Genomic DNA, 24,992 nt, shown 5'->3' with positions numbered 1-24,992 from the left:
ATTTGCCACCAGATTTTAAAGAATGTATGGAAAAGCCTGAGGACCTAGAAGAGATCTATCACAGAGGCAGAGTCACCACATAGGGCCTTCACTAAAGCAATGCCAAGCAGAAATGTGGGGTCAGAGCTGCAGCAGAGAATCACCACCAGTTTTATGTTTAGTGGAGCCCATCAGTGGAGGACTTATGGTTCATCCACATGAGAGAGTGCTGTGTAGCCATCAAACAGAAGGTAGATTCATATGTTAATGTGGAAAGAGATTCTGGGTATACTAAAGGGAAAGTGCAAAATGGTATGTTATAGAATTCCATATGGGTACAAAAAGAGGCAAAAGATATACATGTTAGTCAACAGATATAGGCGTAACATATCTAGATAATCTGGTCAGAATCAAAAAACAAACAAAAAACCCAAAACTGTGAACATTGTTTACCTGCTGAGGGTAATGCTGGTTAGGAACAGGAAGGAGGATGTTTACTATTGACCACATAAACTTGTGCGTGTTGTTTTAATTAAAAAGTATATATTAGAAACAATTTTATAGCTTATTAAAACTCCTCATTGTCAATGAGAAAACCAAATCTCTGCTCCTTCCATTTCAAAGAGAAATGAGCAGAGAGGAAGATATCAGAAACCATGATTGACCATAAGTTGGGTGCAAGACTGTTTCCCACATAGTGTGCAGTGAGTCATCTCCCTCTTACACCAGCTCCTCCATTCCCCTCCCCTGAGGAAACCATTGTGACCAGCTATTTCTGTATCTTTAAATAATTTAATTCATACACAAGTGTATGTCTGCTTCTCCCACCATCCAGCCCTGGTCTTTTTCTAGAGGAATTGTGGCATATTAGAGATGACATCTCATGCCTTGATTTTTTTCATGTAACTATATTTTATCAGCACCGCACTCTCCCATGTAACTGTATTTTAAAAGGCTGTATGTTGGTCCATGGTTTGGATTAACTATAGTTTAACTGCACTCCCCTGTTGATGCACATTTAGGTTATTTGACATGTTTTGCTGTTAGAAGCAATTCAGTGAAGACCATTTGTGTACATTCATCTTTGTGCATACATGGGAGAATCCGTCAGATGAATTCTGAGAGGTCTCCCTGCTCTACCAAAGAGCAAGTGTATTAGTAGATTTTGTCCAGAAAAAATTGTTTTTATATTTGTTAAAAATAAAGATTATTCAAGTATTTTGTGATAGGAGCCAACTCTCTTGCAATAGGGGAGACTGAGCTCAATTCCTGATACAGCAACGGTAATTGGAGATTTATAGCCAGTGGCACCATGAGGGGGTCAGTGGCTCGAAAATTACAAAGAGAGGATATCAAGAGTGGGGATGTTCTTGTTAAACTGACTTAGTAGGACTTTTGCTAAAAGCAGGGCAAGGTTGAGGCTGAGTTGAGAAGAGGGCTCAGTGGAGCCTGACTAAAGTTTGCTCAAAAAGGTACTCTTTGTCACACTTTTGATTGACATTACTGACTGTCCTCCAAAGATGTTGTGCTCCTACTGTGAGCCTATTAGTATGTACAGGATGCCCCATTTTCTGCTGTTACCAACCAGTTGTTTTCAAACATGTCCATCCTTGTCAGTCACATATGCAAGACTAGTGTCTCCTTACAAACTTTATGGTAGTAATATCAAAAGCCTTAAATGAGTGCATCATCCTTCCTAGGAATATGTCCTGAGGAAGTAATGAGTGGTGATGCTCATCACTGTGTTGTTTATAAAGGTGAATAAATCAAGGCAGCCTAAAAGTGCCTGACAGAATCTGTTGAATTAATTACAGCACAAGGATAAAAATTTTTACAGCCATTAAAAATCATGAAAAAATATGAGTCAGGTTTCAAGTTTACTTTTTAGTAACATTTATGTTTTCTCACCTGAAATCTCAAAGATTAGATAATTTTCATAAATTTTGCATTAAAATTTTAAATTACTCAAGTAATTAACATAGGTATTAGAACATGAAGCAAAAAGTGAAACACCAGCAGTCCCTTATCCCAGTCATTCCCCTTTTTAGAAATAAACGCAGCCAGTTTGGTGAGGACTAGCAGACCATTTGCTAAAAAGCATTTCATGCTGTGCTTTTACTTTTTTTTTACTTACGTAAATGAATAAATTTTCTTAAAACATGAATAAATTCTGCCTTAAAACGTGCAAACAACACTATTATGTGGATTAAGTGTTTCTGTCATGTTTTGGCTCTAAATCTTGCTTTCTACAGAGAAAACCACCATAAATGTGCTGGTATGTCTCCTTGATTTTTTTTTTTTCTCTTCCTTTTTCTTTTTCTTTTTAAATTTAATCTTATAATGACAAGGGAAGGCATATGTGATTGTTTTTTCTTTTAATTTGCATTATGGAAAGTTTTATATGCTAGTAAGGTAGAAAGGACACTGTAATAAACTCAACGTACACATCACTTAGATCTGAAAACTACTACCATTTTGCCATATTTGCTTTAAAGTGTTTGTTTTTTCTGCTGATGCCTTTCAAAGAAGTCCAAGGTTTCCTGATATTTTAACAAGAATACTTCAACATGCCCCTTTAAAAATGAAGGACATTACCTTATGTAACCCAACCCCCAAATCACACCCACTGAGATGAACTGACTCCACAAAAGCATTTAATACTCAGACCATATTCAGATTTTTGAAAACAACCTTTATGGTTTGTTTGGGCAGCTATTTTTTGGAGTGTTGTTATTAATAGACAAGGCAGGGACCTCTTTTTATTCTCCATTGCATGTCTGGTGCTTGTCATAGGCAAGACACAGAGTGGGAAGGCAGGAAATATCTGTGAATGAGCCAACTAATATCTTGTTAACAAAAAGTACAGGGAACAAAACAATCTATTCTGCTTTTTACTTTTTATTTTTTTAATTTTTAGTTGACACAACAATGATTATTCATATTTGTGAGGGACAGTTTGATGTTTTAACACATGTATATGGTGTATGATATTCAAATGAGGGTAACTGGCATATTTTACAGTAATTTCAAATTCACGTAAGATTTCAGAAATAGAACACAGCTTCCACATGATCTTCACCGTATTTTCCACTTACTAACATTTCTGAGTCTTGAGAATGAGTTGCAGACACAGTGTCCCATTGTTACTCCAGTGTGAAGTTCCAAAGTACAAAGACACTCTCCTATGTAGTAACCATATGCAATAATTGAACAGTGATAGATGTTAACCTCAGATCCTCAAAGGTATCAAAATGTTCCTGAACCTTTTCATGCCCCTCAAAATTTAAATTCCTTCCTCAGAGTCGTCAGTTAGAAAAGCAGCCTCCAGAATTGTTTCTGTGCATCCTACACAGGCTATACGTGGCATTTCTTCAATCTTTCTGTCACAAATGTATGTTTTGAAGATCATGCTGTATCAGCATAAATATATCTGATAACTTAAAAGTCAACTTTAGGTCATTTAACTGAATTTTAATTGTTTCTTCCTCATTTTAGAAATCCACTGCATAGGTATTTTTCAGTGTGCATGGTTATAGCTGAATGTCACCATTCCCTCCTCATGTTTTGCTACCACCGTCAAGACTCCAGTGACTGTACTCAGTCCATGCATGTGTGTGTTTTGTAAGATCTCCTAGGAAGGTGACTGAGAACAGGAAAAAGCACTTTAAGTGCTAAACCTCGTGCCAGATGGGCAACAGCAAGGTCTTTACCCACTGGTCTTCCACCTCAGTAGACAGCAACTCTGCCCTCTTTTTGAAACAATCTAATGAGCTGAAAATAGAATCTCATGTTTTTAAAATTCTATCCATTGCTGGTGACATTAATCTTTCGTCTATATGTGGGTACTCAAAAAGTTCATGGAAAAGATAGAATTAAAAATAATAAAAATCTTTCCATGAGCTGTTTGAACTACATTTATATAGCAGTTAATTTGAGGCACTTGAAATAAAGCCTTCATTGGCACAGTGATGGCCATAGCAGGTGTTTAATAAAAGGAATATATGTGTATTTGTCCCAGTACTTTCTCTTTGTCCTTCACTGAGGACTGTCACTGGGTAGCAGATCCTGCTCCAAGCAAGCTTGCTGTGCTAAACATTTCAATATTCAAACTTTCATTTTGTAAAACCATTATGAAGCACCTGCTGTATACCACATCTACATTAATGTAGGTGGGTCTGCAGGAAGCAGCTAACACGTGATGATGTCACATTTTAATGAGGGGGGATAGTGTTATCAACCAGAAAGGAGTTTGCCTACCTGTCTGCAGTCCAATCCAGTAAATCTGTACACCAAGATTTGTAGTAGGCAAGATTAGCATTTATTGGAGATAAATAATGCTTCGACCAAGGAGATCTAGCCAGCTAATGCTTTACCTGAACTCCCTGAAGGCTTAAAGGTTTAAGCATTTATAGGATAAATTTTGAGAGTAGCGGCCTGAGGGTCATGCTGGATTTTGATTGGCTTGCAGTGCAATCAGCATAGTTTGGTTAATGTCTTCCTTGGCTTCTCAGGGCCTGGACAGTACATACCTCATCACAAGGTTGCAGCTACAGACTGGAAAACAGCTTGACACATGTAAGTAATGTCATCCTGCCCCATGATGAAGATTTAGAATGTCAAATAATCATGGGAAAAGATTGAAATTCGAGAAATTCATGCTAAGCTGGCCTCTATTTTACTTTGTTAGACAAGTGTACTCCTATTTTGAGGTATTCAGTCAGCAAGTTTGCCTTGCAGACTTGCTCCAAGTCTGAGGCCTGCTTCAACCATAGGAGAAAAAGATCAGAGGATTAATTATGGGAGTCTTGCTGTTGCAATTAACCCCTTCTCTTGTTCTTTCCTCAACCTGAGGGGGTAGAGATGGACAAAGACCACTCTGACTACTTCTGGCTGGACAATGTCAAAAAAAAGGACATCAGGATTTAATTCAAAAATTAGAAACATGTATGTTAAAATAATCCTGTATTCCAGGCTGGATTACCTTATTTTGCAAATTTAGAATATTAGAAGTCTTTCTGGAATCTCAGATACTACATACACACACAAATGATATATATGACTGTTTTATATAAACAAGTACTATGTAACAAAGGATATGTGGCCCACATTCTGTTATCACTTATCTCTTTGATTTTTGTTCCTTGAGTAACAATTTGAGATTAGCCAGGGGCTCATAAGAATATTTGCATGGCCTGACAGAATCAGCTTTGGGGACAAGAGTGTTCTTCTCTTCTGCATTTTTATCCTTTTATGTGCTGGGTCTTGTGTGTAAAATACAGAATTATACCCATTGGTTACAGATTACAGCACATAAGCAAAGATGTCTATTGGACGAATAATGCTTTGACTAACTCAGATGTAACTTGGTGGCTTATTCAGAGTTAGCAAGCTATACATTAATTGATACATCAATTTTCAGAACTTATGTGAATTATTTGTTTAAGAACGGGGTATCTCAGCCGAGTCCTAAGGCTCCCCTTCAAGGCTGTTAATATTTTTACAGAACTTCTTGTGTAGCCGAGTCAGCTACAAAACATCATTTCCCCGTTTTTGATCAAAATGTTCCTCATGGAAGCATTGATGACCAATTTCCTGATTGAAAGGACCTTCAGTACTGGAAAGGTCATTCCCACATTGCTGTGTTCCACATTGGTGGGAAAGATGAAACAGCACTTAAGATGAGTTAGGGCAATAGGAAGTGAGGTTAGGAACCTAGAATAGACATAATATTTTATAACCAATTGAATAATTTAAATGACCATTATCCTGTCAAGAGAAAAAAATAAACAGAGGGTTAAGAGTCACATTATGACATTTGGCAGTTTGGTGAATTATTTTAAATTATTTTGTAAATTTTTATTTATTGAAACATTTGATTATACATATTTGTGGGGTACAGAGTTAAGGATCAATAATTATGCACAATGATGATCAAGTCAGTAATTAGCATATTCATTATTACAAAACAATCATTTCTTTGTGTGGGGGACATTCTGTCTCCTCTCTTCTAGTCATTTGATAACATGCAGTAAATTATTGTTAATTATATATGCCAACCTCAACAGCACACCAATAGAATTTATTTTTCCTAACTAGCTGTTTGTATTTATTAATCTGTTTCTTGGTATTCTACCTCCCCCTCTCCCTTTCCTCGCTTTAGAAACCACAGTTTTGTTCTCTCCTGAAAGTTCAACACATTACAATTATTGTTTCTCTCTCCTTCCTTCCTTCTCTTTTTTCCTTTCTTATCTCCCACTTATGAGTGAGGACATGTGATATTTATCTCTGTGTCTGGCTTATCTCACTTAAAATAATTTTCTCCAGGTTCTTCCACGCTGCTGCAAATGACAGAATTTAATTTCTTTCTATGACTGAGTAGTAGTAGTCCATTGTGTATATATACCACATTTTCCTTATCCACACATTTTCCTTATCTGTCAGTGGACATTTAGGTTGGTTCCAACTCTTGTCTGTTATACATAGAACTGCAATAAACATGAGAGTGCAGGTATTTCTTTGACCTGATGATTTCTGTTTCATTGTGTATATACCAATAGTGGTATTACTGGATCATATGGTAGTTCTATTTGTAGTTGTTTCAGAAACCTCCATATTGTTTTCCATAATGGCTGTACTAATTTACAGTCCCACTAACAGTGTAGAACTGTTTCCCTTTCTCCACATCCTCACCAGCACTTGTTATTCTGTCTTTTTGATAATAGCTAATCTAGCTGTGGTGAGATGATATCTCAATGTGGTTTTGATTTGCATTTCCCTGACAGTGAGGTTGAGCATTTTTTCATGTACCTGTTGGCCATGTCTGTATCTTCTTTTGAGAAATGTCTATTAAGCTCCTTTGTCCATTTTTAAATCTTTTTATTTGTGTTTTTACTAAGTTGTTTGAGTTCCTTGTATGTTCAAGATATTAATCCCTTGTAGGATGCATAGTTTGCAAGTATTTTCTCCCATTTAGTAGGTTGTCTTTTCCCTCTGTTTTTTGTTTCCTTTGCTGTGCAGAAAGTTTTTAGTTTGATATCTCATTTGTTTGTTTTTGCTTTTGTTGCCTGTGCTTTTGAGGTTTTATTCATAAAGTTTTTGCCCAGTCCTACATCCTGAAGTGTTTCCCCTATGTTTTCTTTTAGTAGTTTTATAGTTTCAGGTCTTATATTTTTTAAGTCTCTAATCCATTTTGAGTTGATTTTGGTATATGTGATATGTGTGTCTAGCTTCATTCTTCTACACATGAATGTCCAGTTTCCCCAGCACCATTTACTAAAGAGACTGTCCTTTCCCCAGTGTATGTTTCTGGTGCCTTTGTTGAAGTCAGTTGGCTGTAAGTACCTGGGTTGATTTCTGGGTTCTCCATTCTCTTCCATTAATCTATGTGTCTTTTTATACCAGTACCATGCTCTTTTGGTTACTGTAACTTTGTAGTATAATTTGAAGTCAGGTAGTGTAATGCCTCCAGCTTCATTTCCTCCCCCGCCCAAGATCACTTTGGCTATTTGGGGTCTTTTGTTGTTCCATATGAATGTTAGGATTGCTTTTTCTATTTCTGTGAAGAATGTCATTGGTATTTTGATGGGGATTGCATTGAGTCTATAGATTGCTTTGGGTAGTATGGACATTTTTACAACATTAATTCTTCCAATCCACAAACACGGAGTGTCTTTCTATCTTTTGGTGTCCTCTTTAATTTCTTTTATCAGTGTTTTGTAGTTCTCATTGTAGAGATCTTTCACTTCCTTGGTAATTTAACCAAGGAATTAAGTTAAATTCCTAGGTATTTTATTTTTTGTAGCTATTTTAAATGGGCTGGCTTTCTTGATTTCTTTTTCTCTAGTTCATTGTTGGCATATAAGAATGTTACAGATTTCTGTATATTAATTTCTTATCCTGAAACTTTACTTAACTCGTTTATCAGCTCTAGGAGTTTTTTGGTGGAGTCTTTAGGTTTTTCTCTGCATGGATCATGTCATCTGCAAACAGGGACAATTTGATTTCATCCTTCCCAATTTGGATGCCCTTTTATTTCATTTTTTTGACTGATTGCTCTGGCTAGTACTTCCAATACTGTGTTAAATAGAAGTGGTGAGAGTGGGTATCCTTGTATTTTCCTATTCTTGAAGTTTTCAGCTTTTTCCCATTCAGGATGATGTTGGTGGTAGGTTTGTCATAAATGACTTTTATCATGTTGAAATACTTTTTTTCTATACCTAATTTACTGAGAGTCTTTATCATTAAGGGATGTTGAATTTTGTCAAATGCAAATTTTACCAAATGTCATTACTGAGATGATTATATGTTTTTGTTCTTGATTTTGTTGATGTGATGTATCACATTTATTGATTTGCATATGTTGAACCATGCTTGCATCCCTGGGATGAATCCCACTTGATTATGTTGTATAATCTTTTTGATGTGCTGTCGAATGCTGTTTGCTAATATTTTGTTGGGAATTTTGGGGTATATGTTCATCAAGGATATTGGTCTGTAGTTTTCTTTTTTTGTTGTGTTTGTCTGATTTTGCTATCTGGATGATGCTGACCTGATAGAATGAGTTTGGGAGAATGACCTCTTGTATTAGTCCATTTTGTGTTGCTATAACAGAAATACTTGAGACTGGGTAATTTATTATTTTTTTTCTTTTTTAAAAGATGACCAGTAAGGGGATCTTAACCCTTGACTTGGTGGTGTCAGCACCACACTCTCCCAAGTAAACTAACCGGCCAACCCTATATAGCGATTGAAACCTGTGGCCTTGGTGTTATCAGCACCACACTCTCCCAAGTGAGCCACCATCTGGCCCCAAATCTATGTCTTTTGAGTGGGGAATTTAATCTGATTATATTTAGGTTTATTATTGAAAGGTATTGTCTTACTCTTGGTATTTTGTTGGGTTTTTTTATGGTTGTTTTATATGTCTTTTGTTTCTTTCCCTTTTATTGTTTGTCAGTTTGTAGTGGCAAGATCTAGTTTCTTTCTCTTTCTTGTTTGCACATCTGATTTATCAGTGGGTTTTATTCTTTCTCTTTTATTCATGGTGCTTATCGTTTTTTGAATTCCAGATATAGGACTCCAGTTAGGATTTTTTGTAGAGCTGGTTGTGTGGTGATGAATTCTCACTGTTTTTGTTTGCCTGGGAAATACACTATTTCCCCTTCATTTCTGAAGAATAGCTCTGCTGGGTATAGTATTCTTGGCTGGCAGTTTCTTTCTTTTAGTACTTTGAATATACATCCCATTTGCTCCCGGCCTGTAAGGTTTCTGCTGATAAATGTGCTGTTAGTCTGATGGGGACTCTATTATAGGTGACTTAATGCTTTTCTCTTCCTGTTTTTAGGATTCTCTCTGTGCTTGACTTTTGATAATTTGACTACAATATGTCTGGGAGAGGACCTTTTCAGATTGAATTTGTTTGGTTATCTGAGCCTCTTGGATCTGGGAGTCCATATATTTACCAATACCTGGGAAATTTTCTATTTTTTCATTGAAAAGTCTTTTCTTTTCTCTTCCCATTCTGGAATACCTATAATTCAGATGTTTATATGTTTGAAGCTCTCATAGATTTCCTTCATTTTAAAAAATTATTTTCTTCTTTTTCCACCTGGGTTATTTCGAAAAGACTGTCTTCAAGATCAGAAATTCTTTCTTCTGCTTGCTCTAGTCTGTTGCTTAAGCTCCTGGTTATAGTTTTTATGTCACTGAAAGAATAGTTCAGTTCCAGAAGTTCTGCTACATTCTTTTTTAAGGTATCTATCTCCTTGTAAACTTACTCCTTCAAATCCTGGATTGTTTTTCTCATTTCATTGTGTCATCTGTCTCAGTCTTTCTATATCTCATTTAGTTTTCTTAAGATTGTTGCTTGGAATTTCTTTCAGTCATTTGAGAGGTTTCCTGCTGTTTGGGGTCTGGTACTAGAGAATTATATTCCTTTGGTGGTATCATATTTTCTTTCTTTTTAGTATTTTTGATATATCTATGTTGATGTCTGGGCATCTTGTGGAGCACTTGTTTCTATTACTCTGGAGTGGCTTTTGAGGAGAGATAGTCCCTACTGTAGATGTGTTCTATATGGACCATTGAGTTTTAGTTTCAGTTCCAGTTAGACACAGTAGTGTAGTCTCCATGTGGTTACTTTGACTATTCACTGTTGGAGTTGTCTATGTGTCCCTCTGTGGCCTGGGTACTGGGACACTCAGTGATTTCTTGCTGAAGTGAATGACACTGTATTGAATTGTTGTGGTCATGGGTGAGATCTTGAGCTCTTGGGAGAATTGCTGGGTGCCCTGTCTCCTTTGCTGATGTGGGTGACCCTGAGTGGACTAGCTGTCACCCTGGCTAGTTTCCCTTGGCGTGTGCATCGGAGTGTAGTGAAGCTCCTCAACTTGAATGGACAACCCTGGATGAGGTTTCTCTTTCCTGTAAGCAGATACACCTCCTGGGCCCTTGCTTCTTCCATTTGGGGGGATGGGGTAGTGGTGGCTACGAGTTTTCTTCCGTACTCTATTTGGCTATCCTGAGTTTCTGCACTCACCAGCATCTCCACATGCATCCTTCTCTAGGTCAATGCAGTTGTGTGGGCTTCGCTAGTAGCTCCCACCACTGGATTCATGGCCACAGGGGCAGAGTAAATTCCCCTGTGGATTAGGCCACTGGTTCATGGGACTGTGCTTGCTCACCTCTCTCCTGCAAGCAGAGACTCGTCCCTGGTCCTTTCTTGTCCTGGTTGGGAGATGAGGTGCTGGTGAATGAAAATTTTCTTCTATACTCTATTTTGCTATGCTTAGTTTCTGCACTTACCAGTGGTTCCATTTGTATCCCTCCACAGGTCAATACAGTCGAATGGGCTGCAGGAGTAGTTCCCACTACAGGGTGCATGGTGATGGGTGCACTGCAAATTCCCCTGTGTGTTGGGCCACTGGCTTGGTCACCTCTTTCTGGCAGCTCCACACATGTCCCTCCCCAAGTCAATGCAGTCATGTGGGCTGCATGAGTAGTTGCCACAACTGGGTTCATGATTACAAGGACAGTGCAAATTTCTCTGTGGGTCGGGCCATTGGCTCATAGGACTGCACTGTTATCTCTTTCTGGCAGCTCCATGTCTGTCTCTCCCTGGGCCAATGAAGTTGTGTAGACTCTGTGAGTAATTCCCACCACTGGGTGTATAATGAAGGGGCAGTGCAAATTCCTCTGGGCAGTGTAAATTCCTTGCTGGCTCGTGTCTGTGCTCACTCACCTCTTTCCTCTTCTGCCTGGTAAAACAAGGAACATCTGAATCTGGGCAAGGTGAAGCTGATAGTGCCCAGGCTGGGCGTCAGCAGGGAATAGGGTAGACTACTGGGTGTGTAGATGGGCAGGAGTGCTGGCAGTGCTCTGGGGCCAGGTGGCAGTGGTGCAGGTGGCAGCAGGCCAGGGTACAAGCAAGAAGAAATGGTAGGAGGTGCTCACTGCTGAGCAGGTTCTTTCTGCCTCCAGGAAAAATTCCTCCTGTGCTAATCCCAGTGTCAAAGACATCATGGCTGAAGCTATGTACCTCTTTCTCCTCTGTGTGCCACCATCCTGGGCTTTTGTGCTCCACGGCGATCTCACCAGTCTCCTGCTGCAATCCTACACTCTCCCATTGGTGCTGTCATCAATATTTAGCTGTCTGTTCATTGTTTTGGTCTTTTTCTGTGGGAGGAACATGCTCCGGACACCTCTAGTTCGCCATCTGGCCACAGGCCACTGGGGACTTGCCTCAAAATTCATTGAGTTTCAGCTTTTAGGCCTACAGGAACAGGCAGTTTTCAATTTTAGTAATTCTATGGAAGAAATTTGGATTGGAGGAACCTACAATTTAAGATCTAATCCAGTCTACAGGTAGATTTTTAAAAAAATTAAATATGATGCACAGAGCTATAACCTAATAGATTTATTATAGCTTTTCTTTAGAGATATAGCTTTTTCCCTCTGCATTGATCACATAGGAATCCCAGATCTAATAAAAAGCAAACAAAAAACCCCACAAACTCTTGGAGCTAGGAAGCCAAACTAAGGCAAACTAGATTTTACCTTTAGTCTTAATGTTCTTGGGCCTGCCAGGCAGTGACAGTTTTATTTACTCACTGCAAGGCCAAGAACTCTTAAAGTCTGGCATTTTATGCAAATTTTCAAATATGATATTGTAGTCAAAGTGTTGGCAATATTACCAAAGTTCCCAATTGTATCCTATTATAATGAGAGAAAATTCTTATTGAATTTTGTAAATAACTGTATTGACATAATCATAAGCATACTCACAGGTTTCAAACATTGGAGAAATCAAGTAGGGAGGAGAGAGTAAATGTTTCGATCTTTGCTTTAAAAAGTATATTTTACCAAATTGCTGTAAGTTATAGATAACTTACAAGAGAAAGTTTCCTTAAATCTGTAAAACTAAACATTTAGGTAAAGAACCAACAGTGTTAAGTAAAAGTCATAAAGGCATTATCTTTATCAGTTATTTAACCTCATGTAATTAATTTTTGTTTTGCTTGATCTTGATTAGCAGTTTTATAAGCCCATCATATTTCTTATTAGAATCCCCCAAATTTTTATTTTGTCTATTGATCTTAAACTTATTCAAAACCTATGTTTAGGGGTACTTGTTACAGTCTTTTCCATCAATCTGACTGTAGATGATTTCAGAGAAAAATCAAAACTGTGATGACAGAGACTTAGAACAGTCATGGTTAAAATCTGGTGAAAGCTTATTATAATCAACAGTTGACCAAGAAATCTGACTATTTCTATTGCATACAGCACCTTAAGATAACCAGAATCATGACTGATAGTGTCACATGAGGACCATTAGATCTATACAAATATATCCTTAAGAAACATTTAACATAACCAAAATATGACTGATAACAAACTGTAACATTTACACCATCAACATATTTATAAATGGAGCTGAAAGAAAATCTAGTAATATTTAACATTTGACAGTCCTTCCCACATAATTTAGTTAATAAGCCTAATTATTTAATTTCTCTACAAGATGAAAGATATATTCTTTGAGGCTCTCCAGGGGCCCAACTGGAAAAATCTCAAAGATTTAGTTCAGTATGCTGATATTGGGAAAGCCCATCAAGAATGCCAAAATGTTTACAACATTTGATCAAAACAGTATCACAGGTTACCATGAATTACTATTCATTTATTTAACCAACGTGATGATGAGAGACTTCAAAAGCAACTCAGAAACTTACATGGATGTAAAATCTTAACCCTTCCAAAGTTCAGTTTTCCCAAGTAATGGAAAACCTAATAGAGACAACATAGGAAATTACAGTGATAAAACACAAACTCTTTGTTACACCAGTTACCAAAAAGGTAAAGAAAAACAAGTGTGATTGTTTCTCCTTACAGGAAACCTATTTTAGATAACCTGTAAATCAAACTTAATGAAAAGGTGTTTTCAGTTTAATCAGACAGAGGAAGAAATTGTCCCAGGCTATGAGAGTAACAATCCAAACATATCAAGGAAAAGCCAAGAGTATAGAATCAAATTATATTAGAGAAGAAACATTGCCTTTCTAGGCCTTCACTACAGAACATTTCAGTGTCAGATGATAACAGCAGAGTTAGCTGATGAAAAAGAGTTAGTCACACCCTTTCAGGGGCTGGCCAGCTAGCTCCTCTGGTTAGAGTGCAGTGTTATAACATCAAGGTCAAGGGTTCAGATCCCTGTATAGGCCAGCCCCCCACCCCACCCCACCCCCTACACACACACGCATACCTTTTCAAAGGTAGGAAAAGTGGGGGCTGCAGGCAGTTATAACCTGCAAACTACATACAGTGGAATTCTGAGACATGAATCTGAGAAGCTTCAAGAGGATGATTTTACCTCAAGAAATAAAATTATTTTTCTAAATGAAGAAGACAGTATTTCCAACCTGAAAATAGGGAGATTAAATGAATCTCAGGAAGAAATGTGACAAAAGTAGAAACTGGTTTAGAAGATGACAGTTAAAAAACAAATTTTAGAATTAAAAATCAAAACCTCTTGCAGTTTTACTAAGAGCAGAGCAGTTCTTCAGGAAAACCTTATTCTAATGTAGGGGGAGATTTTAGTTCTGTGTTAGTGTCTTTTTTAATATCAAAACTCAATCTTTAGAAAGACTTAGAAATAATTTCTAATTAAGGCCAAGTTGACCACATAAAATTCTTTTTTTTTTTTTTTTTAAATTTTGAGTGTATGAAGATTTATTTATTTACTTATTTATTTATTTTTTATTTTTTATTTTTTTTTGTCTTTTTTCGTGACCGGCACTCAGCCAGTGAGCGCACCGGCCATTCCTATATAGGATCCGAACCCGCGGCAGGAGCGTCGCCGCGCTCCCAGCGCCGCACTCTCCCGAGTGCGCCACGGGCTCGGCCCGATCACATAAAATTCTTTCAAAATATTACCCTTCACAATCATTATTGCAACTTACTCAAATGTTTCAGTGAAATACTTTATTTAGACTTTCTGTTTTGTCTCATATTTACTCTTTCCTAAACAACCATTTTGCTTTAGGACAAAAATTTATTACCCAACATTCTTTCTCATATGAAATTATTCTCTTTTTAACCTTTTTTACAAAAACTGCATCTTCATACCCTTCAAATTTCTGGGGATTCAGCTAGAAAATTTTCCTTGTAGACTTCCTCCAAAGCTGAAGTCTGCTGCAGCCCTAGGGGAAAATGGTCAGCTGATCAATTATTGGTGTCCTGCTGTTACAATAGATGAACCAACAAGGGCAGATAGTGGACAAGCTGAATGGTTGGTATGCGGGATTTCCTTGCACAATTCTCTCCACTTTTGCGTAAGCTTGAAAATCCTTACTAAACACCATCAGCATATCTTCCTACGGGTGAATATGGCCAGGGGAGAATTTTTCACTTTTCTTCTCTTTAATGTCTGCAGTTTCTGAACTTCTGTGCAATGAGAGGAGCAGCCTTGTCTCCCCTTTCCTGGGGTGAAGTGGAGCCACCACTCGCCAAGTCAGGATCAGGAAGGAACGTGGAGGGTTGTGGGGAGGGGACTCCACTAGGACAGATGGGGGCTCCATGAAGCCTCTGGACCCCATTTTCACAGGTCCCCGTTGTACCCACAGGAGGAGACAGAGCCTTTCCATGGCTGCAGTTGATGTGGGACCTGCCCACCCCCTGCCTCTCTTGTTCCCCCCACCTCAGCTACATGGGCGCCCTCCCTGCCTTCCTACCCCAGACTCCTGCCTGTCTAGGGCCTTTGCTGGTCCCTCTTCAGAGATGATCTTCCCACAGACATCCGTCTGCCCTCTTTTCCTTCTTTCAGTCTGGAATTACATGTCACCTTCCCAGGAGAACCTCCCTGGCTACCTCATCCAGAGCAGCAGACCACACACCCTGCCTTCCACCTCCTCACTTTAGGTTTCTCATGAGCATGGGCAGCTCTCTAGTATGGTATATATACTTTGTTATTTTCTGTGGGGTGGGCTTGTCTGTCTTCACGCTAGAATAATGTATATTCAAAGATGACAAGGTTTTTAATGTCTGTTTTAATCTGTTTTGTCCCCAATCCTAAAACTCTGTGTAGCACCTAATAGATACTCAAAAATCTTTTTTTTAAAAAAAATTATTATTTTTTTGCATTTTAAGATGTTGTGTAGCAGTTGGGAGGGAGTGAGAGAAGAGAAAGGGAGAGAGGACAGGTGAGAGGAGAAGGAAGGAGGGGGCGTGGTCAAGGCCTGTGGCCCACCTCTTTCTGGCAGGGGATCCCAGGGGGTGGCTGGATGTGGATGTGGGGGGGGTGGCTGCAGACTTTGGCCCTACTCCTACCCTGGGTTGGGAGCCCAGGGTGCTTCTGGCAGCAGCTCGGTGGTCATCACTGGGCTGGATGCAGATGTGTGGGGGGGCATAGCTGAGGCCCTTGGCCTCTCACAGGCCTGGCTCAGGAGCTCGGGGCACCTCCAGTGATGATTGGTGGTTGTTGCTGGGCTGGATGCTGATGTTGGGGCATGGCTGAGGCCCTCAGCCCTCCCCCCACCCTGACTCAGGAGCCCAGGGTGCTTTCTTCCAGGTCTTCTAGGTTTTATAGATGTTCTTTGGTGGTATTAGACCTTTACTGATTAATATCACTTTGTCTCTGATCTGTGAGTATTTTGTTTTTTCTTTCAGTTCTGTGTTGGATTATTCACTGTTCCCACCACTTAAATTCTGCACTGGAACTAATTTGTTGTACTTCAGTTACTTTTAAGATGGAGGAACTTCCTGTGGGGACCAGTACTTGAGCCCTGTGGTTGAGCTAAATTGCTGTTTTGTTGCTGATTCCCTAGGGAAGGCTTTCTGTGCAGCTCAGGTTTTAATTGTTGACCTTGTAAGCACTTCCGCATCTTGTAAGGTTTGATATACTGGGTTGTGTGGGAAACTCTGGTCTGGGCCTGAGTCTTTTCAGCAAACTGTAACCCCTGCAATTCTATATTCCTGACCAGTCTCCACTGGGTGGTTCTGCACTGATTGGAGGGCCAATCAGCTGTCCATTCTATGCCCCAGTGTTTTCCTAGTGGGCCTGTCTCCCCCACATCCTGCACCCCAAACACTTCCCATGGGACAGGCCATGCACTAGTCCCTTGTGATGACCCACTGGCCTTTGAGTAGCTCCTTTTTTCAGTTGTCTGTGGCCCCTCCTGTGTGAGTTCCATGGGAATTGTGTTGGTGGTCTTGCTGGCCTGGGGGCCACCAAGGCCTGCTTTTCCCCTGCAGCCTCCAAGCAACTTCATATGAAGGGCACAGCTGTGTCTTTTGCCAGCTGTTGCTCCGTGTACTCACTAGGGCCAGTCTTGAAGTGGTCAGGGGTCAAAACAGTGAGAGCAGTCCTTTCCTTCTCTCATCTTGGCTTCTGCCTGCATGAACTCCATAAGTCTCTCCTCTTCCCCTGAGCTCTAGTGGCCCCAGCTTGGCTGTTGTTGCTTTTTAATAGTTGTGAATTGTTGGATTGCGGGAGAGGGTGATGCTGGGGACCATCTATTCTGCCATCTTGATTGGAAGTCTCAAAAATCTTCACTGAAGCCTTACTAAAAGATTTTTTTTAACTTCAAGTAGAGGGCATCAAATTAGAAGATGAGATGAGAAGGATGGCATGAGTGTAATAACAGACTCCCATCTCCTAGGCTGTCTTCTTCCAGTCACCCACCCCAAAGCCTCTGTGGCCCTGAAATTTGCAGTCCTACATCTTGGCTCAGTTCTCTGCAGCACAGTGTCCATGAGGGTGGGGATCTGTGGCAGGATGATGACCAGATCCATGAGCTGGTGGAGGAAATGGGTTTCCATCTCTTTTACCCATAAGATGATAAAGAGGTGGTGTTTACCTCAGCTTACCTTTGCCTTTCTCTGCAGCTGATTAAAGAGTCTGGCCCTGTGTTCTCACTGCATCTGGGCTCCCATCATGTCATCCTGCTACATGGACACCAAGACATAAAGGATGTCCTCTGCAGTCAGGCCATCGAATTTGAAGGTAGAGGGAGATTCCTGACCATGGCTAAGTCCTTCACAGGATAGGGTGTGTCTCCAGTCATACCACCGGTCTACTGGGCCTCAGATTTGTCCTTTTTATTTTTGAAGCAGCCCTTCCTGAGTGGCTGGAGTGTGCGGTGTGCTGGGTACCTGCTCCAGACACCAGAACCACTGTCACCATTATAGCTTCATCCCAGCCCACTGGGACTGTAACCACATCTACTCAAATCACCTGCTTTTTCTGTCCTGTTCCCTTTCATTTCTTTTTCTCAAATAAGTCAAATTTAGTTGGCGTGTTGAGGGTATGAGGGAGGTAGCAAGCAGGCAGGTGTGTGCTTGTGATGTTGGAGGGAAGAACATGAGACGGTGTTACACGGGCAGGGTGAGCCTCAGCTTTGCTCATTTACATCTGTGCAAGTTATTCATATTCTTTTGGTGCCATTTCTTTATCCTTAAAATGAGGGTTGAAATGTCCACTCTCTTGCAGAGTTGCTGTGCCAAGGGAATGGTAGATACTGTATTGGTTCGTCTGTGAGTTGATCTAACAACTTCAGTTTGTCTCGGCAGGAAAGGTCCCTGTAGTGGACAAGAGGAGGTGGAAGTGGACACTTGGGCACACTTTCTCTGTGCCCCCCATTTATATTTCCTTTGTGTTTTGTGGGGGTATCACCTTAATGTTTATATGAGAGAGGGTATGGATTTTTTTTTATTCGACTGAGCAGAAAAGTACAGGCATACCTCAGAGATACTGTTTTCTTCCAGACCACTGCATAAAGCAAACATTGCAATAAAGCTTGTCACATAAAACTTTTTTTTGTTTCCCAATGCATATAAAACTTATGTTTATACTATGTAATAGTTGATTAAGTGTGCAATAGCATTGTGTACAAAAACAATGCACATACTTTAACTAAAAATACTTTATGGCTAAAATATGCTAACAGTTATCTAAGGCTCAGTGAGTTGTAATCTTTTTGCTGGCGGAGGGTCTTACCTCGATGTTAGACGTTGCTGACTGATTAGGGTGGTGGTTGCTGAAGGTTGGGGGGCTGTAGAAATATTTTTAAAATAAGAAAACAATGAAGTTTGCAGCTTCTACTGACTGTTCCTTTCACAAAATATTCCTCTGTATCATGTGATACTATTTGATAGCATTTTACCCAAGGTAGATCTTTCAAAATTGGGGTAAGTGTTCTTAGTTATCAACAAAGTTTACATAATATACTAAATATTTCATTGAATTTTCTACAGTGTTCACAACATCTTCACCAGGAGTAGATTATGCCTGTGAAAGGTGATTAAATCACTTTTTGTCATATATAGACAAAATAGAGCTGGGAGAGGCATGAGGGAGGTGCACTTTTATTAGTCCATTTTTGTTGCCTGAAACAGAATGCCTAAAACTGGACGATTTGTACAGAAAACAAAATTTATTGCTTACAGTTTCTGAGGCTGGGAAATCCAAAATCCAAGAAACACATCTGGTGGTGGTAACAGTGACCTATCACATTTCAAGATGGTGGAAACAGAGAGAATGGTTCATCTTTCAGTTGATCTAACTCCTCATTCACTCTCGTTTTAAAGTCCTCAGAACCATGCCCCTGACCACCATTTTTAACCCTTTCACTATGGCATGGTCCTATAATCTGATCACCTCTTCAAGGTCCCACCTTGCAATTCCCATTATAGGATTTCCCACCCTCAACATTTACAGTGGGGATTAAGCCTCAGTGAGGTTGGGGGGGGCATCCAATCTACAGCAGGCCTCATGCTTTCTTATCTAAGGTAAGAGCTGTTTCCAAGGACCTTCTAAAAAACCCATCAGAAATCCCTTAACATTTTTCATGTCCTTCAGGCATCTCCTGGTTTGCATGAATGCATATGTATCTGAAAAAGTTTATCAGTAGACATTCTTTGGAACTGCAGTAATTCAGATAGGATGTTTGAGAAGAAACTGCCCAGTAACAGCATCTCAAGTAATGAACTAATGACAAATCTGACTTTGACTCTCAAAACCAATAAACTGTATTTCCAAGCATATTACATGAACCTCTCCGTTTTTGCTAATAAATGCTTTCTCTTACCATTTCCTGAATGCATTTGTGGCTCTTCATGGTATGTGTTGCAGATTATAATTCAGTTTTATATTCCAGAATAAGATGAAGATATTTGGAGATATTTTTCTGTAATGTGCTTTTTCTAGGTTAACATATTTTGTGCCAGAAGTGGCCCTGAAGCAGGATTGCTTCAGAGAAAGATCAGAGACTCTTGGGATCAGGTGAGGTACCTACAGAGCCATTTCAGCTTCCCTTTTTCATGCTTCACTTCTTTCTGCCCAGGTAAATCCTTTCTCAGGTAAAGATCCCTTCCTTTGGCAGGAGCTCCCTGTTGGGTTTTTCAGAATCTTTAAAAAAATTTTTTTTTTACTTTTTAACTTTTATTTATTTATTTATTTATTTATTTTTATTTTATCAATATACAATGTGGTTGATTATTGTGGTCCATTACCAAAACTTCCCTCCCCCTCCCTCTCACCCCTCTCTCTCAATAACCTCATATCTGTTCATATGTCATAACAATTTCAAGGAATTGTGATTGTTGTGTCTTCTTCCCTCCCCCCCAGTTTATTTGTGTACTTATTTATTTTGAGCTCCCACAAATAAGTGAGAACATGTGGTATTTCTCTTTCTGTGCCTGACTCGTTTCACTTAATGTAATTCTCTCAAGGTCCATCCATGTTGTTGCAAATGTCAGTATTTCATTCGTTTTTATAGCTGAGTAGTATTCCGTTTTGTAGATATACCACATTTTCTGCATCCACTCATCCGATGATGGACATTTGGGCTGGTTCCAACTCTTGGCTATTGTAAAGAGTGCTGCGATGAACATTGGGGAACAGGTATACCTTCGACTTGATGATTTCCATTCCTCTGGGTATATTCCCAGCAGTGGGATAGCTGGGTCATATGGTAGATCTATCTGCAATTGTTTGAGGAACCTCCATACCATTTTCCATGGAGGCTGCACCACTTTGCAGTCCCACCAACAGTGTATGAGAGTTCCGTTTTCTCCGCAACCTCGCCAGCATTTATCATTCACACTCTTTTGGATGTTAGCCATCCTAACTGGGGTGAGATGGTATCTCAGTGTAGTTTTGATTTGCATTTCCCAACTGCTGAGTGATGTTCGGCATTTTTTCATTTGTGTGTTGGCCATTCATATATCTTCCTTTGAGAAATGCACATTTAACTCTTTTGCCCATTTTTTAATTGGGTTACTTTTTTTTATTGTAAAGTTGTTTCAGTTCCTTGTAATATTCTGGGTATGAATCCTTTGTCAGATGTATATTTTGGAAATATTTTCTCCCATTCTTGGGTTGTCTTTGAACTCTGTAAATTGTTTCTTTTGCTGTGCAGAAGCCTTTTAGTTTGATATAATCCCATTTGTTTAGTTTTCCATTGGTTACCCATGCTTTTGGGGTCATATTCATAAAGTCTGTGCCCAGTCCCACTTCCTGGAGTGTTTCTATGTTTTCCTTAAGAAGTTTTATTGTTTCAGGGCGTATATTTAATTCTTTAATCCATTTTGAGTTGATTTTGGTTTATGGTGAGAGGTATTGGTCTAGTTTCATTCTCCTGCATATGGATATCCAGTTATCCCAGCACTATTTACTGAAGAGGCAGTCTCTTCCCCAGTGTATAAGCTTGGTGCCTTTGTCAAAGATTAGATGGCTGTAGGTGTGTGGGTTGATTTCTGGATTCTCTATTCTATTCCATTGATCAGTGTCGCTTTTTATGCCAGTACCATGCTGTTTTGGTTATTAGAGCTTTGTAGTATAGCTTAAAGTCAGGTAGTGTTATGCCTCCAGCTTTATTTTTTTTGCTCAGCATCGCTTTGGCTATGCGTGGTCTTTTATTATTCCATATAAATGTCTGGATAGTTTTTTCCATTTCTGAGAAAAATGTCTTTGGAATTTTGATGGGGATTGCATTGAATTTGTATATCACTTTGGGTAGTATGGACATTTTCACTATGTTGATTCTTCCAATCCAAGAGCATGGGATATCTTTCCATCTTCTTGTATCCTCTCTAATTTCTGTCAGCAGTGGTTTGTAGTTCTCATTATAGAGATTTTTCACATCCTTGGTTAACTCAGTTCCTAAGTATTTTATTTTTTTGGTGGCTATTGTAAATGGGCAGGCTTTTTTGATTTCTCGTTCTGCATGTTCACTGTTGGAGAAAAGAAATGCTACTGATTTTTGTGTGTTGATTTTGTATCCTGCTACTGTGCTGAAATCATTTATCAATTCCAACAGTTTTTTTGTAGAGGTTTTAGGCTGTTTGAGATATAGGATCATGTCATCTGCAAACAGGGACAGTTTGACTTCATCTTTTCCAATCTGGATGCCCTTTATTTCCTTCTCTTCTCTGATTGCTCTGGCTAGTACTTCCAACACTATGTTGAATAGGAGTGGTGAGAGTGGGCATCCTTGTCTAGTTCCTGTTCTTAAAAGAAAAGCTTTCAGCTTTTGCCCATTCAGGATGATATTGGCAGTGGGTTTGGCATATATGGCTTTAATTATGTTGAGATACTTTCCCTCTATACCTAACTTATAGAGGGTCTTTGTCATGAATGAGTGCTGAACTTTATCAAATGCTTTTTCAGCATCTATAGAGATGATCATATGGTCCTTGTGTTTGAGTTTATTAATATGGTGTATCACATTTATTGATTTGCCTATGTTGCACCAACCTTGCATCCCTGGGATGAATCCCACTTGATCGTGGTGAATAATTTTACATATGTGTTGCTGTATTCTGTTTGCTAGTATTTTAGTGAGGATTTTTGCATCTATATTCATCAAGGATATCGGCCTGTAGTTTTCTTTTTTGGTTATATCTTTACCTGGTTTTGTTATCAGAATGATGTTTGCTTCATAGAATGAGTTTGGGAGATTTGCGTCCGTTTCAATCTTTTGGAATAGTTTGTAAAGAATCAGTGTCAATTCCTGTTTGAATGTTTGGTAAAATTCTGCTGTGAATCCATCTAGTCCTGGGCTTTTCTTTGTTGGGAGCCTTCTGATAACAGCTTCAATCTCCTTTATTGTTATTGGTCTATTCAAATTTTCTACGTCTTCATGGTTCAGTTTTGGGAGCTTGTGTGTGTCCAGAAATTTATCCATTTCCTCCAGATTTTCAAATTTGTTGGCGTATAGTTGTTTATAGTAGTCTCGAATGATTCCTTGTATTTCAGATGAATCAGTTGTAATATCACCTTTTTCATTTCTAATTTTTGTTATTTGAGTCTTCTCTCTTCTTTTTTTTGTTAGCCATGCTAATGGTTTGTCAATTTTATCTTTTCAAAAAACCATCTTTTTGATTCATTGATCTTTTGAATTGTTTTTTGGGTTTCAATTTCATTCAGTTCTGCTCTGATCTTAATGATTTCTTTCCATCTGCTAACCTGTCTGTCTTTGAGCCAGCAACCTCGCTGTGTTACAATTCTTTATCTTACAACAGAGACTTTATAGCCTGGGGAAAATTTCCTGTCCTTTGCAAGGTCAGTATTTGAAACTGCAAGGCTTTGGAAAACCAAGCCCTGTGAAGTACATTTGCTTTATGCATACTCTACACATATCAGTTAACATTTAGTAAGTAAGGAACTAACCAAAATTCAATTACTTAAAAAACACACACACACACAAAGCATACAAAAAACAACCATTTTCTTTGCTTGAAGTTCTGTGAATCCCCATGTTGGGGTGTGCTCAGCTGGGCAGTTCTCATGCTAGTGTTCCCTGGATTACAAGTTCAGCTTTACTCTCCTGGTGCCTTGGCTGAGGCTGGTTGGTTCAAGATGGCTTCATTCACTTGTCCTGTGGTTTGTGCTAACCCTTGGCTAAGCCCTGTATCTCCAACAGATTAGCCCCAGACTTCTTTACTGTATGACTGTATTTAAGAGGCAAGCATCAGTGTGAAGTACTTTTCAAACTGTGTTTGCATCATATTTTCTAGTGTCCCATTGACCAAAGCAAGTCAAATGGCAAAGCCCAGTTCATGGAGAGAACATACTATATGAGGGCTTGGGTACAGCGCAAAGAAACATTACTGGATGAGTGGGCCACAAGAAATGTACATTATGTACTTTTTTTTCTCCCTTTATAATTGTGGACAAAAAATATTGAGGTTCAAGATGCAAAATTTTGTGACGTATAGATATATGAAAGCAAGATTTGTTGTACTGGGAACATTCATGTGGAGTCCTGCGTGGAATCCCTGTATTAGTAGGGAAATAATTCAGCCTAAGTATATTTTTATAAAACTAATTTTAATGTGGACATAATGTTTTTTTCTTTGATTTAAATTATAACTTTAGGTAAAATTCATTGTTGCTGAAGCAGTAGGTTATGTACAAGGGGTCATCAAAAAGTTCATGGAAGGATTTGTATTATCTCATAATTCAGTTTCCACAAATGTTTGAAGTACCCTTATGTTTTCATTAACCCACAACCAAATTGTCTACTTTCTAGCAATTAATGTATTTGTAGATGCATTGTCAGTGACGTGTTTGCTGCCTCTTTTTGAGGCATGAATGACTCTTCTCCTGTAGGAAGGCTTTTTTCTTTCTATTTTTGACGGTTTTAGACAGGAGAATCTGGGATCTAGCCACAGCAGTTCTCTCTTGAATCCATTCCATTTTCCTTCTCTTTCAGCTGTTGTTCCAGAGTTTTCTATGCATTTCCAAGAGTGGCAAAAAATGAATAAATCTTGGGTAAGTTGTTTGTTTATTCTTTGTTTTACATTGTATTTTATAAGCATTATGGAGTTCATGAAGAATTAAAATGCAAAACTTTAAGTAAAACTCAGCCTGAAGAAAATGTACATACATAAGATAAAGTTAGCATGTAGATATGGCAGGCTGTAAGACCGTATAGTTGTCTAAGTTGAACACAGATTTGTCCCTGGTACTTCTGATGTCATGGCAAAAAAGGCAGTTTCTCTTGTTCCATGGCTGATGTGGAATTGAGAAGAGAGTATGCCAAATTCTCATGGTACATCAAGACTTGCTGATGCCACAATCTGACAAACCTTCACTGGTTTACATAGATGATGTAGTGAAGTTTTTCACCAATCTGAAAAAATAACGCTGAGTTTCCTGCAGTGGAAATGGTTACTTAGTGCTAAAGCACTTAATAGGTGTGGGGTTTTTTTTGTTTGTTTTGGGGGCTTTTTGTGAGTCTCTATTATAGTGTGGTTCTAGACAGCTTTTAGAAGGCCGTACTTGATTCATGGATAAAATGTGGATTGTCTGGAGGTTTGAGTCAATTGTAGGTCCTTAAATAACTCTGTTTCTCTCAGTTCATCTGTACGTGCAGGTGTGCAGCATACTATTCAAAGTTATTTTTTCTGGCAAATATTCCCACGTGAACCCACTCAATCTAGTCTTAGTTCAGTTCTTCAAAAGTTCACCAATAACCTAAATTATAGTCTCATTCTCTAGTCTTTGCCTTACT

The 24,992-nt window shown here is 39.0% G+C and overlaps 1 protein-coding gene across 1 annotated transcript in view; it reads left to right on the top strand.

The window, feature by feature from the left end:
- The window catches only part of LOC134376775 (death-inducer obliterator 1-like), a 130,137-nt gene that overhangs the window by 27,799 nt on the left and 77,346 nt on the right, over positions 1-24,992 (top strand). Inside the window, exon 5 of the mRNA XM_063095301.1 lies at positions 24,192-24,250. The gene's annotated coding sequence lies outside the window, so the exon portion shown is untranslated. The remainder of the gene's footprint in view (positions 1-24,191; positions 24,251-24,992) is intronic.

This window comes from Cynocephalus volans, chromosome 4, assembly GCF_027409185.1.
Source record: "Cynocephalus volans isolate mCynVol1 chromosome 4, mCynVol1.pri, whole genome shotgun sequence".
NCBI lineage: Eukaryota > Metazoa > Chordata > Mammalia > Dermoptera > Cynocephalidae > Cynocephalus > Cynocephalus volans.
Note: the sequence above shows the minus strand (reverse complement) of the source record. Positions and strands in the feature narration are given on the sequence as shown.